Source organism: Nannospalax galili, unplaced genomic scaffold (genome assembly GCF_000622305.1).
Source record: "Nannospalax galili isolate Female #2095 unplaced genomic scaffold, S.galili_v1.0 scaffold286, whole genome shotgun sequence".
Taxonomy (NCBI): Eukaryota; Metazoa; Chordata; class Mammalia; order Rodentia; family Spalacidae; genus Nannospalax; species Nannospalax galili.
In genome coordinates, this window is record NW_008359442.1 from 11,306,312 (window position 1) to 11,321,621 (window position 15,310).

Consider the following 15,310-nt stretch of genomic DNA (forward strand, 5'->3'; position numbering starts at 1 on the left):
AAACCACATTGTCATCTCAATAGATGCAGAAAAGGCTTTTGACAAAATTCAGCATGCATTTATGTTCAAAGTCCTGGAGGGAATGGCACTGGAGGGAACATACCTCAACATAATTAAACACCAAACCCATGGCCAATGTCATTCTAAATGGAGAAAAACTGGAAGCATTCCCATTAAAATCACGACTCCTTTTTAACATGGTGCTTGAAACTCTTGCAAGAGCAATGAGACAAGAGAAGTAAATTAAAGGAGTAATAATTGGAAAAGAAGAGATTAAATTATCCCTTTTTGCAGATGATATGATATTATATTTAAGAGACGCCAAAAATTCCACCAGAAAACTCCTAGCAATTATTAACACATTCAGTAAAGTGGCAGGTTACACAATTAATCTACAAAAGTCTGTAGCCTTTCTATATACCAATAACAAACAATCAGATAAAGAGCACATGGAAACACTCCTGTTCACAACAGCTGCAAATAAACCTGACCAAAGAAAATAAAGACCTATACAACAAAAATTTTATATCTTTAAAGAAAGAGATTGAGGAAGACATCAGAAGATGGAAGGACTTCCCATGCTCATGGATTGGAAGCATTAATATTGTGAAAATGACCATCCTACCAAAAGCAATATATAGATTCAATGCAATCCCAATGAAAATCCCCATAACATACTTCACAGAATTAGAAAAAAAAAATCCTTAAATTCGCATGGAAGCACAAAAGACCCCAGATAGCCAAAGCAACCCTGAGCTCAAAGAACAATGCTGGGGGGATTACTATACCAGATCTCAAATATACTACAGAGCCATAGTCATAAAAATAGCATGGTACTGGCACAAAAACAGACACATAGATCAACAGAACACCATTGAAGATCCAAACCTGAGTACATGCAATTTCAGCCACCTGATATTTGACAAAGGTGCCAAGAACACACAATGGAGGAAAGACAGCATCTTCAACAAATAGTGCTGGTGAAACTAGATTTCCATCTGTAGGAGAATGAAACTAGGTCCTTATCTTTCACCTTGCACAAAAGTCAACTCCAAATGGATCCCAATGTGAAACTGGAAACCCTGAAATTATTAGAAGAAAATATTGGCAGTAACTTACAAGATAGAGGTGTAGGAAAGGATTTTCTAAATCAGACAGAAGTTGCTCAGGAATTAAGGTCAGCAATGAACACATGGGACCTCATTAAACTAAAAAGCTTTGAGTACAGCAGAAGAAACAGTAAAAAAAGTGAAGAGAAAACCCACAGAATGGGAAAAAAATCTTCACCAGTGATACATCTGACAGCAGTTTAACATCTAGAATATATAAAGAACTTAAAAAACAAAGAATTGAGAAACCAAATGACCCAATGAAAAGATGGGCTAAAGATCTAAACAGAGAGTTCTCAAAGGAAGAAATAAAGATGGCTAAGAAACAGCTCAAAAAGTGTTCAACATTGTTAGTAATTAGGGAAATGCAAATTAAAACGACCCTAAGGTATCACCTTACCCCAATCAGACTGGCTAGGATCAGGGAGAACAAATGATACCAGGAGGGAATGCTTGTTCACTGCTGTTGGGATTGCAAACTCATGCGGTCTCTATGGAAAACAGTGTGGAAAACTCTTAAAAAACTAAAAACGAACCTACCATATGACCTGGTTATACCACTCCTTGGCATATACCCAAAGGACTCATCCTATTGTAGAGACACTTGTACAACCATGCTTGCTGCTGCTCTTTTCACAACAGCTAAGAGATGGAAGGAACCTAAGTGTCCCTCAACTGATGAGTAGTTAATGAAAATGTGGTATATTTACACAATGGAATTGTATTCTGCACTAAAGAAAGATGAAATAATGAAATTTGCAGGTAAATGGATGTATCTAGAAACTATTATACTAAGCGAAGAATAAGACGATGCTATACAGCAGTCCCTTCTGCATGAAATAACTACCATCATCTCAGCTTCAGCTGAGCCTGATTGCTAAACATCGTCACAATTGGGCTTGTTGATGATTGTGCTCATTCATTAAAGGAGGGTCCAGCAGGGTCATTGGACCCTCACCACATTACCCAGCCAGTCTTCCCAACCAACTGTATGTAATTTGATCCTAATCACACATGGCCTCCTGGATTTGTGGACAGCTAAAGTATACAATCTGGGGAAGACTAGGAAGAGAAGGCATGACCCATGCTGAGTAAAGGCTTTCCCTCAGGTCATACATACCATACACTTCAGCAGCCCTTCAGTCATATCAAAGCCTTTGAGGGAACTGACACTGACTTTAACCACTCCAACAGCCACCAAAATACCTGAAAACAAATTCTGAATAAGTCTAGAGTCCAGGCTTGGAAGACAAAAGAAAAATGAGGAGGAACCCAACAGAGGGATGCTTTAGGAAGCCCTTGTCAAGAAATTCCAATGGACTCTCATATGAACATTTGAAAATTGCCCTGTTCTGACTTTTTTTCTAGTTCCCTGTCTAGAACTTGTAATGCTAGTTACTCTTGCCTTTACTTCTCTTTCACATCTATTCACGATTCAAGGACTTTCTTTTCCTGCTCGAGATAAGACTTATGCAATTTGAGAGTCTTTTAGATAGACCCACTGAAGGGGTACTCCAATCGCCTCACCCTGCGTCCTTGTTTAGCATGGAAGAAGCCAGAGTGGTCTGCGTCTCAATTCCCTATGGGAAATTTGGGTAACCTCTTCAGAGGATGGTGTGATAAGAACAGGAGGTAGGAATTGGCTAGGCAGTTAGTGTAAAAAGACCCCAAAGAAATGTAGCAAGTTTCTTGGCTAAAAGTCAAAGTGTCTTTGGGCCTGTTAGGAACATGCTCTGTTCCAAAGTCCAAAAATGTCAAAAGTATTTGGGAGCTTTTATCTAATCCTTAAAAGATTTTAGGGTTACCTCTTCAGAGGGGGGAATGTTGGAGGGGAGGGAGTGGGCATGGATTTGATCAAAACACCTTATTTGGGCATGTATGATATTCTCAATAAAGTTTTTGTAAAAGTTAAAAAAAAATCCACACATCACACAACACAAATGCATGCAATGACAAAAAACATTCAAGGGGCTGGGGAGATGGCTCAGCAGTTAAGAGGACTTGAGTGCTGGGAACATTGCATACATGGGAGCACTTACATGCAGGTAAAACACTCATACACATAAAATAAAAATAAGCAAATAAATGAAAAGCATTCAAAAAAGAATGAAAACATGGCAAGAATGAAAACGTTTTATTTGGACTACCTGTGGGGAAGTAAGCCTTTCTCCAAATTGTGGAACCATGAACAGGAAGTGAGAGGGGATGGCAGTGCTGTGAGCTTGAACTCTGGAGCAGGAGTCAGGCCTAGATCTGGAGAAAGTCTCCACTGTTGGCACCTGTCATCTTCTGTGCATCTTCCTCCTGGGTGCTTTCCTTCACCCACACAAATATATACCTATTTCCCACATGGGTTGCAGCTGATCCCAGGAGAGGAAAGATTTTCTGTACCCTTTCATGAACAGGGCTCTCCAGGGAGCAGGGCCACCCCAGAGGTTGCAGGGTTGCAGGGGCCATGGGTCAGAAAAGAGACATAAGATGCAATGACAACTTAGATTTGGAGTACAAGGAAGGCAGAAAAAGGAAAACCCTAAGGGAGAGGCAGGGGTGCTCTGTTGGGGCTCAGTACCTTGACTTTTTAAGAGAATATGAGCCCTTCAGGTTTGATTCCAGCAAGGCCTGCTATCCCATCCCACCTCCACCCTGAGTCACCAATGCTGAGGTAACCCTCTGCTACCATTTCTTTCTCTGAGGTCTGAGAAAGCCAGAGAGGTGGGGGAAGATGGTGACTCAGTTTTCTAAAACATCACCAGTCCTTTTGGCAATTACCATAGAGAATCCAATGGCTTATGTGTTGCCAAGCATGGAACAGCTGGCTGAGGGAGCAGTGCTACGTCTCAGTGGACTCCAACTGGTGAACATGTGAAAGTGCTTTGTGGGTGGAGTGAGGAGTTCCAGACTGTAGGTCTGAGTTTCAGGCAGGTTCTTACTAGTTAAATGGACCCTGGAGCCTCAGTTATCTTTTCTTCAAACTGGGCACAATCGGGTGGCCACTTCATAGGCCTGTTGTGGAAATTAGAGATACAAAGTGATTGGGGAAGAGCCCAGGGCCTTTACTGATGATTAATCAATAAATCATGTTCATTAATAGGCTGCTGGGTGTGTCTTCTTTGAACTAAATCTGTGGATCTCCGAGGACATAAAGACAGATTACCTTCAACCTTTAACCAAGGAACAGGAAATGTACTGAGCTGTTGGGAAACTGGGAGATGTAGGAATGTATTCACCCAGCTATGCCATATTTCATAGGTTCTAAAATGTACTTTTTGTCTCTGCCTTAAACAGAGAAGCCTCTCCTTGCTTTGACTGGAGATAAAGGTAAAGACTCTAGGCTGCGCTAGATCCTGAGAGTAAAACACCTGAGGGCTCAGCTCTAGACAAGACGTTTGTAACACCCCCTTAAGGCTCAGAGAACATTGTGGAAAAGAGAAGAAAGAACGTAAGAGACACAGGAAGGGGATAGGGTCTGCAAAATACTGTCTTCTAAGCAGGACACGAACATGGGAACTATGAACTCAAAGCAGCTGTGCCTACTGGCACTGGACCCACAGAAGTTGGGTCCTTCTAACAGTCAGCTGTGGAGGCAGGAGGGAGGTAAGGGACCCTACCACATACCACTGATCTATTGGCAACTGACAAATTCTAGGCGAGGGGGATGAATAGTATTGCGTTATATGCCCCTGGTGAGTCTATCAGGCTCTGACAATTCATTCCAACCTCAAGATCACACAGACAACCCTGATTAAACTCTGTGGGACATTAAAAAAACAAAACTAGTAAACAAAGGAAAGAGATTTATAAGGAGGAAGGGGAGTATTGGTAGGTGTAGGGGGAAATAGGAGAGAATGGGGGGGGGAGGGACCAAAATATATAGTGTACATATATGTAAGTGCGAAAGAACAAAATTTATTAATAAAAATATACTTTCTGATTTTTCTTTTGGTCTTTTTTTTGAGACAGGGTCTCCCAGTAGCCCCAGCTGGTCTGGAACTCACTATGTAGACCAGGCTGGCCTTGAACTCACAGAGATCCGCCTGCCTCTGCCTCCCCAGTGCTGGGATTAAAGGTGTGCGCCACCTTACTTTCTGGTATTTTGACATCCTTGAACTTGGCAATGCTTTTTCATTGTTGGTGATTAATAACAACGGTGCAGCTTGCTAAAAACAGTGGAATCATGAGGTCATAATAACATGGAGACAGCAGCTCACCATCCCCATCCAGCCCCTCACAGACACCTTTCTCCCTTCTTCTCTCCCAGGATGCATCAGTTCCCCTCTTGCCTTTGGGAGACAGCAGTGTGACGGTGCACCTGGGTAGGTGAGGGTTGGATGGGACTCACACTACTGTGACTAGAGCTTCTCCACTCCATAGCATCTAGCTGGATAGAGCCCCAGGTGATTCAGCCAGCCCTGGTTCCCTCCTGGCACAAAGAGATTTTTTTTTGCTTAAGGGCAGCTTCAAAGTCATGGGCTCAAGAAATGATCTTTACCCCAAACCAGGAAACTGGAGATGGTAGCAGACGCTACTCTTTTGTTAGTGCTGAAGTCACTGGAGAGTGTCTCCATCAAAGTGACTGTCTAGTCCTCTAAATAAAAGCCCTCCTTCCCTCCCTCCCTTCCTCTCTTCTTTCCTACTCTTCCTTCTTTCCTTCCTCTCTTCCTTTGCTTCCATCAGTGTACCAGCATACAAGGATGACTTCTCCTAGTTGGATAAGACTATCACTGAAAGTCACTCTAAGCCTCTGTTTTTCCATCTGAAAGGGAATAACGGCATTTCCCACCACATAGAATTATGGAATAAATGCATCTTCAAAGCAAAAGAAAGCATCGAGCCGGGTGTTAGGCTCTATCAATTCATGGTTCATTCCTTTGTACCTCAAGGTTCCTACAATGTCATCTCTTTGGAAACTGGTCAGGAAGAGAATGAAATGAAGTGAATGTTTCTTAAGCAAGTCAAACAGTGTGGGTTTTTTTTAATAGTATTTAACAGCAAGGATAATAGTAACTCACTTTACATGACTGTCTGCAGTCTAATAAGCTATAGTTAATATGATATATAAGCTTACAGACACTGTATAACCACTCCCTAATTCTCAGGTGGAGAAACCAAGAGTCACAGAGGTCAGTGACTTGCTCAGTCACACTCCCTTTAAGTGAAGGAGGAACAAAGACTTTCATTGAAGTCTATATTAGTTACTCATGTGAGTTCTGTGACCAAATACCTGACAGAATCAATGACAGTGAACAAAACAATCGTCCATAGCCATGCCCAAAGGCCAACCCAGTGTAGGTAAGCTGTCACTGAGACTCTCATCCCAGCTGATTCTAGGTGTGTCAAGTTGACAATTAAAACAAATTGACACTTAAAACTAAACATCGTAAGACCCCAGAATGTTGGGGGGAGCCAGAATCATGGAATGTATGCCAAGGAAGCTAGCAGGCACCAGGCAGAGCTGGCCCAAGATAGATATCACATATGCTGCAAATGACAGGACCATAGAGCAAGTCTGACCAAGCCCACTGGATCTCAGATAATGCCACCACACATCCCAGATGCTGGGCATGGAGTTACAGAATGTAGTGTTTACCATGCTGGGTTTCAGTCTTGCTGGTCCAGTCTTTCTTTGCTATTTTGCTGGTCTGAGACTTTGGCTTTGAACAGTGTTGAGACCTTTAAGACTATGGACTCCTGAAGTTGGCCTGAATGCAGTCTTCATTAGGGGATGGACTCGTACTAAAGTTCCAGGAAAAAAAAAAAAAAAAAAGCACATGAAGCCAGGCAACGTGTACCAAAGCCAGATTCCCTGAACGTAGTTCCTGAGTAAGCTTTTCATGAGGTTGAGAAGGTGAAACCTGTCCTGGTTTCTTTCTGTTGTTATGATACAAATATCCTAACCAAAGCAAATTAGGGGAGAGAGGCTTTGTTTGGGCTCACAATTCCGGTTGCAGTCCGTTACTATGGGAAAGTCACAGCAGCAGGAACTGGAGACTGCTGGTCACACGGCATCCACAGTGAAGATAGAGAGGGAACGAATGCATGCATGCTTGGTGCTCAGCTAGCTCTCTCTATTCAAATAGTCTAGGTCTCAAACCAGAGAAAGGTGTTGTTCACTTTCAGGCTGGATCTTTCCACATCAATGAAGTCCAAAGTCTCTACTGAGACACAAGGTAATTTAACTGTGTGCCCCTATAAATCAAGAAAAAGATAAGATAAGACAAGACAAAAAAGAACCAAGTCACATAATTCTAATACAATGGCACAGAGTAAACAGTCTCAATCCAAAAAAGACTTTGGACTTTAAAATTTTTTATTTTACATTTATTCATGTGTGTATGGGGGTATTTACCTATATGCCACAGTATATGTGAGATGCTCAGAGGACATCTTGCAGAAGTTGGTTCTCTTCTTCCACCATGTGAGTTCTGGGGATTGAACTCAGGTTGTCAGACCTGGCAGCATGCATCTATATCCTCCGAGCCATTTCACTACCCTGTAATTCTTTTTTTTCCCCTGAGTCTTTTTGAGACAGGGTCTCCCTGTACCTCCAGCTGGCCTGGAACTCACTATGTAGACCAGGTTGGCCTTGAACTTGCAGAGATCTGCCTGCTTCTGCCTCCCACGTGCTGGGATCAAAGGCGTGTGCCACAATGCCCAATTTACCAGCCTGTAATTCTGGCATTATGCACACCTACAAAAACAGTACCATGAATGCAAGGTTCTGCTTCCAACTTGAGATGTAGCTTGGCCCCTTTGGATCATGGCTGCAGCAGCCTCTGAGGGCTTATATAGCCAAACAGAGGAAAATATTTCTCTAGGTGGCCCTATTCAACCAGGAGACCCCAGAGGAAGCACTTTCTTTTCAAATGAAAGTCTTCCAAATTGATTTTCAGTTTTATACCCTGAGCCTTTAATGGGTGGGGTCTTCCCTCCAGGTACCTTTGTTATTGTCCTAGTGCAAAGCATAGGGATCTTTTTTCTCCTCCTCCTTCTCCTCCTCCTCCTCCCCCTCCCCCTCCTCCTCCTTCTTCTTTTGGGTGGAGTTGGGAATTGAACCCAGGGTCTTGGCATGTTAGGCAAGCACTCTAACCACTGATCCCCAAAGCTCCCTTTTAATGGCACTAAGCTTTTAACAATAATGACCACTTTATCTGTGCCTGCAGTTGTCTGCTAGTTCAAATGCATACAAATTCCCAAAGTGTACATTTTTCCACAACTTTCTTTTCTCCTTTGTTCTCCAAATTCTTACTATAAGCCTGATTAAAAGCAGCCACCAAAAACCATGCCACAGATTCATTGCTATGTTGCCTTGAAGTTTCCTCCACCAAATAAATTAGTTTATTATTATTATTATTATTATTATTATTATTATTATTATTTAGTCTTTTTGAGACAGGATCTCTTTGTAGCCTCAGCTGGCCTGGCACTAACTATGTAAACCAGGCTGGCCTTGATCTTGCAGAGATCCACCTGCCTCTGCTTCCCTAGTGCTGGAACTAAAGGCATGCACCATACCTGGCTGCGTCCATTATTTTTTAATTCAACCTCACTTAAACTTTCAGGATATGGGTGAAATATAACCAGATTCTTTGCTATAGTATAGCACAAATGGCTTCTATTGCAATTTTCGATACAGTCCTTGCTCCTGCCTCAAGCCTAATGAACATAATCTTTTTGTTTTATGTGTATGAGTGTATTGTCTGCATGTATGTAAGTGTACCTGTGTCACGCAATGCCCACAGAGGTCAGAAGAAGGTGTCAAATCCCCTGAAACTGAAGTTATGGACGATTGTTAGCTGCTATGCAGGTGCTGGGAATTGAACCTGGGTCCTCTGCAAGAGCAGTCAGTGTTCTTAACCACTGAGCCATCTCTCCAGCCCCATGAACACACTCTTTACTTCTACATGTCAATCAGCATTCTGATCCTCTGAGTTTAATGGTCCATTAAGCTCTACTTATAGTATCCCAAGATTTCTCTAGCCTGCATCTCTAAACTTCCAGGTTCCTCAAGCAAACCAGTTCTGTACTTTGGCTCATGGCTTTAGGGGGCTTTCAGTCCATCATGGCAGAGAAGCCATGGTTGTGTGGTGTGAAGCAGATCTCCTCACATTGCTGCCTGACATAAGCAGAAAGTTAGACCAGAACTGGGGCTGGGTGTAACATTTAAGGACCATCCTTAGGTGACCTACTTCCACCATCTAAGCCCCAAGTCCTAAAGGCTCTACAGCCCTCCCAAACAGTGCCACTTGCTGGACCCCAAATGTTCATACATGTGAGCCTCTGGGGAACATTACACATTCAAACATTTTCACATGCCCAAACCCTATACTGCCCCATCCTATCTTATGACAACAGACCATGTGTGGGGAACACTAGATGAGTAGCTGATACTTAAACCAAATCCCAAACCCAATAAGGTTCTGTCTAAGACACAAGAGAATATCAAGAATGATGATGAGCAGTCCTGGAAGACACGATTGCAGAGGGTCAGTGGACACTTACATGGCGGGCAATGCAAGATCACCTTAAGATCACCTGGCAGCCAAGCCATACCACTCAGATGCCTTTCTTGACTACATTACTTGCCCACATAATGGTTACCATCCATTGTGCTGGCTCCAGTGTGTGGGAAGAGGCTAAGTGGCATTTGTTTCTCATTCTCCTGGCTCTCTTTGGTTCTCGGTTTCTTTCAAGACAAACACCAAATTCTTGAGAGCTGAGACTGTCCACCCTGGGTGTGAATCCAGATGGGGAGCTTGTCTTTGATTTCTCAAAGTACGAACCTTATTGCCCACACTGCTTATTGAGTTATGAGCTGATTAAAAGGGAGAAGAAAAAGAAACCCTCTTCCGACTAAACCACTCACCAGCCCTGTCCAGAGTTTAAATGAAGTTGAAATTCCGCAGCAGCTTGGCAGCTATTGAAGAAAGAAATCTAAGCTTATTCAGCTTTCATAGCAAGAAGGTGTTAAAAGTTGCAGCCTTGTATCTCCAAGGAGGACAGCTGTCTTCCCTTAAAAAGACAGGTTAGGGGACAGGGAGCCTGCTTACTGGTAAAAGCACTGAACCCTGCAAGGGTGAGGACTTGAGTTTGAATCCCTAAAACCTCTGTAAGGACTGGGCATGTACATGAGTGTCTGTAATCCCAGCATTCCAACAGAGAGATGAGAGGCAGAGACAGGAGTATCTCTGGAAGCTTGTGGAAGGCTAACTTGGTGTATGCCGCTGACAAAGAAGAGATGCTGTTGCAAACAAGGTGGAAGGCGAGGACCAACTCCTGAGGTTGTCCTCCGACTGCCATACACAGGACGTGGCACACACACACACACACACACACCCATATTTACACACACACACACACACACACACACACATGCGCGTTGATTCTCTTAACTCTGGGCTTTCTGCAATGGAAGAAACAGTTTTCCCCTTCCCTAAATATGTCATCGAGACAGTTATGCAATCAGAACTCATAATGCCCCCTATGCCTCAACATACACTCCACAGAATGCCTTAAACATTCCATTATTAAGATAGATATGATTCAGTCATATTTTGAAACACTGAAATTATTTCATCTAAAAATATTTGTTGATATGGGAACATGGTCACAATATCAAGCTGTTATGTAGCACTGGTACTGGGAAGTCATGAACTAAAATGTGTCCATCTCTGAACTTTGAGATTACTGATGACTTGGGTCTCTGTTAACACCTGTAACCTTAATGAGCAGTTTTTCTCTCACACTAGGTGAACTGAAAGTGGACTGTTGCTTCTGCCTCACAGCACACAGAAGGCATTTTTTGAATGAAAAATGAGAACTTTTTTTTGGTTTTTAGAAATTATTGTTGAGCCGGGCGTGGTGGCACATGCCTCTAATCCCAGCACTCGGGAGGCAGGGGCAGGCAGATCTCTATGAGTTCAAGGCCAGCCTGGTCTACATAGTGAATTCCGGGTCAGCTGGGGCTATAGGGAGACCCTGTCTCAAAAAGACCAAAAAAAAAAAAAAAAAGAGAAATTATTGTTGAATAAGCATACTGTTCCTTTATCTGTGGTTCTCAGTTGCCAAAAAATATTGAATGGTAAGGTCCAGAAATTAATGATTAATAAGCATCAGATTCTGTGCCATTATAGTAGTATGGTAAACCTTGCATGGTCTTGCTCTTGAGACAGAATCAGGCCTTGTCCAGTGTATCCACATCTAGAAGTTGATCAGTGTATCAGATCAACTCTCACAGTATCCCAGGACTTGTGTTCAATTAGCCCTCATTTTACTTCACTATTGGCTCCAAAGCACAAGGATAATGATGCTGGCAATTTGGATCTGACAGAGGAAAGTCATGAAATGCTTCCCTTGAGTGACAAGATGAAAAGTATAGTGAGATACTGTGGGTGGGAGGGGACACATCAGATAACCTTTATTATAGAATATTGTTATACTTACTACTATAACTATTATTGTTAATCTCTTAACATGCCTAATTTATAAATTAAACAGAATCTATCAATCATCTATCTATCTATCTATCTATCTATCTATCTATCTATCATCTATCTATATCTATCTATATTCAGCACTATCTGTAGTTTTAGGCATCCACTAGGGGTCATAAACTGTTCCACAAATAATGAAGGAACTACTGCACATAGCCATTGGAGGGTGGATTGAACAATAAATGTAAATGTCAAGAGTTAGGGATGTAGCTCAAGTGATGAAGCAAGTACTTTGCATACCCAAGGTTTGATGCCAGGTCAGCAAAAAGAAATCAATTTATTAGTTAAAATAAAATAATTTTACAAGATGTATCTTGAAGAAAACTCATATTCTTTTTTTTTTAACTTTTATTTTATTTTATTTTATTTATTTTTTTGGTCTTTTTGAGACAGGGTCTCCCTGTAGCCCGAGCTGTACTGGAACTCACTATGTAGACCAGGCTGGCCTTGAACTCACAGAGATCCACCTGCCTCTGCCTCCCAAGTGCTGGGACTACAGGCGTGAGCCACCATGCCCAGCTTAACTTTTATTTTTAAATTTTTATGTCTATGCATGTACTGCCTGCATGTAGGTAAGTGCACCCGTGTCGTGCAATGCCCACAGAGGTCAGAAGAGGCTGTCAGATCCCCTGGGACTGAGTTACGAACAGTTGTTAGCTGCCATATGGGTGCTGGAATTCAAACCTGGTTCTTCTGCAAGAACAACCAGTGTTCTTAACCGCTGAGCCATCTCTCCAGCCCTGAAAACTCATATTCTTAAGTGCTTTTATTGGAAAACAAAGCATCGAAGACAGCACTCACAGAAGATTACATCCTTTGTGTGTTAAACATGTCAGTTTCAGGAGGAGATACCAGGCCAGGGAACCAGCATCTAAGCCATTGGAAGTCTCTAAAGAACATGCCCAATTCTCCAAGAGATTCAGTTCTGAACACCAGACCCAGAGGACACACAGTTTATGATGACTAAGGCCAGATGTGTTTGAGAGGGAGAAGAGGCATTTATACTGTGCAAGAATATGTAATGACTTTGATAGATACTGTATGTGTGTGTTAGAAAGAGAGAGAGAGAGAGAGAGAGAGAGAGAGAGAGAGAGAGAGAGAGTCAGTCTCATGTAGTCCAGGCTGGCCTTGAACTCAGTATGTAGCTAAGGATAACCTTGAACTTCTGATCCTCCTGCTTCTGCCTCCCCCTCCCCATTGCTGGGATTACAGGTGTATGCCACCATGTTGGGTTTATGCAGTGCCAGGGATCCAACCCAGGGCTTTGCACATGCCAGACAAACACTCTACCCCCTGAGCTTCATCCCGGTCCCTTCAATACGTTCTTGAACTCATCAACTGCACCCTGGCACCCTTCTGAGTCAGTTCGTGGATGACTGACTCCCTCGTTGAGCAGTGAGAGTCTGCTGTGCCCCTCAGAGCAGAAGCTGAGCATGGTTTACTTCTAAGCCCCCCAATTCCTAGGAGCAGCACACTGCCTAGTGCTTATCACCCACCTGATGCATCTACACGTTTGCAAATGAAATGAGTGGGGATCCACAGGACATAATGGTGCACAGCAAAGGTACAAACTAGAGGATATGGTCACCTGTGATGACAGCCTTGAGAAATAACAGCTGTGTGCAGCAGTAGGAGCCCCCAGACAGGTCCCATTTCTATAAAGAAGATTAGAACTAGTGAGGGGCCTAGTGAGGGAATGTTCACTGAACCCATGTGACAAGGTGGGTCAGAAGCGGGTTTGCTGGCTCTGGGTACAGCTAAGGGCAGTGAGCAGAAGGCAAGAGCCTCGGTGTGGCTTCTTGGTGCCCCTAGCCCTCTGGGCTTAGGTCAGATACAGCTGCTGCTCCCCCAGGCCCCCATCCTGCCCCCCCGCCCCCGCCGGTCTTCTTCTAGTGCCTCTTGTGTTGCCATAGTAGGTGGGGATCAGCACCTGCCTTCATAGAAATGAGCCATAGTCAGCAGCTGCCGGGCAGAAACTGGCTCCTATTTCTGGTCCTTGCTCTCAAACCCCCATACACACTTTATCTTAAAGTTCACTCTTACTAAAAGCTTGTTGTTCCACCGACTGGGGAAGGGCAATTTAGCTTTTAAGCTTGCCTGAGGGTGGAAATCTTCTGAGCAGCTAGAGCTCTCTGGGCTCAGGCTCCACCCAGACAAATAGTCTCAGCACACCTGGGGTGGGACCTAGTCACAGTACCTCTCAAAGCCTCTCTTTTGTCGTCCCCACCCCCACCCCAATTTGGGCTCTTTCTGCTCAGGCCAACCCCTGAGCTTTTCCTCCAATCACTTCTCTGTGGTTTAGTGGACAGGTGTGAACTAGGGACTCCTGGGCGATCAGCTATCTGGAGAGGCTGCCTCCAGCTATGAAGGATGTAACCATGGTCACCAGCTAGCGCCTGCTGATTTCTCACAAGAGCAATTTATGAGGCAAAAATTTCTCTCTTCATAAAAATGTCCCACGCTCCTGTCACAAAGGGTAATTGCTGCTTTTAGTTGCTGTGTCACAGTCATTATCTGTTTCCTCATGTGTTTGGTGGCTGTGGCCCACGGGATTTAGGTCATATTCTTAGTCAATGAGTAAAAGAGGATGTGAAGTGGACATCCAGGCTAGGTGACTCAGTGCTGTGAGCAGCTCTTCCCAGACCAGCCCTGGTCACCCACATTGTGCCCAGTGTAGAAGGAAGTTTAGAATGGGCTTCTATGTCCTGACTGCAGAATAAGTGCCTGCACTTTCGTGTCTCAGGGTTAACACGAGGGTCACATGAGGTAATGAATGTGAACTATCTGGTGCAAAGCAGCCATCTTTATTTGGGCCATCTGACCCTCAAGTCTGGTTTCCATTGCTCCCTCCTTTCCCCACGGGGGCCCAAGTTCATTCAAACAGATGTGGCAGATACTGAGTGAATACTTGAGACTGAGTTCCCAATAGCCATGAGTTAGGGCCTACAGAGGGAATTCCCTTTACCTTCCCAATACTCCTTGTCCACTGGTTAGTACATTTGTCCAGTCCAGCACGTCTTTCTTACCTGAAGCAGAGCCCCCTGAGCATCAGGCCGAATGACACTTTCTACCCCTGAGGCTGCCTCTCATCTCTCCCTGCAACTTTATGTGGTAGTTAGATCTGGAAATAAAATATCAATTCTTCCTGATGAGAAGGAAGCATGGTACAGAGAAGGTAAGGGTTAAGGTTCAGATAACCCTGCCCCCTCACCAACAGGATCCCAAGGACTTCTCATGCTCCTGAGAAAAGGAAACCTAGCTGATAAGCACCTTGGTCTTAGAAGTCAAGAGAAGCAGACTTTTCTCCACTGTTTGGCCAACACAGCAGGCTTTCCCTTTGATCTCCAAAGAGGACAGGTTTTAACAGTCCTGCTCTCTCACTCCCCCTCCTCACCCAACTTTAAAAAAAAAAACAAAAAACAAAACATCTTCCTGCCTTCTGCGGGAAGCAGAAGCCTCCCTTTTAAAAGACCCCAGCTCAAGACCCAGGCAGACATTTTCCCTGCCTGGAAGGGAATCTGTCCCATGTGTTCCTTTGCTAATAAACCCTATTTTGATGGAGTTTTATCTGTGCCTCGGTGCCTCATCATCCATTAGCTTGTTCTCCGCCAACTTTTTATCTATCAGATGGTGCCAAAACCTGGTTCTTACTTCAAGGGACCCGCCTGGACTTCTCAATTCCACTAACTTGGCTCTCAGGTACACTACTTT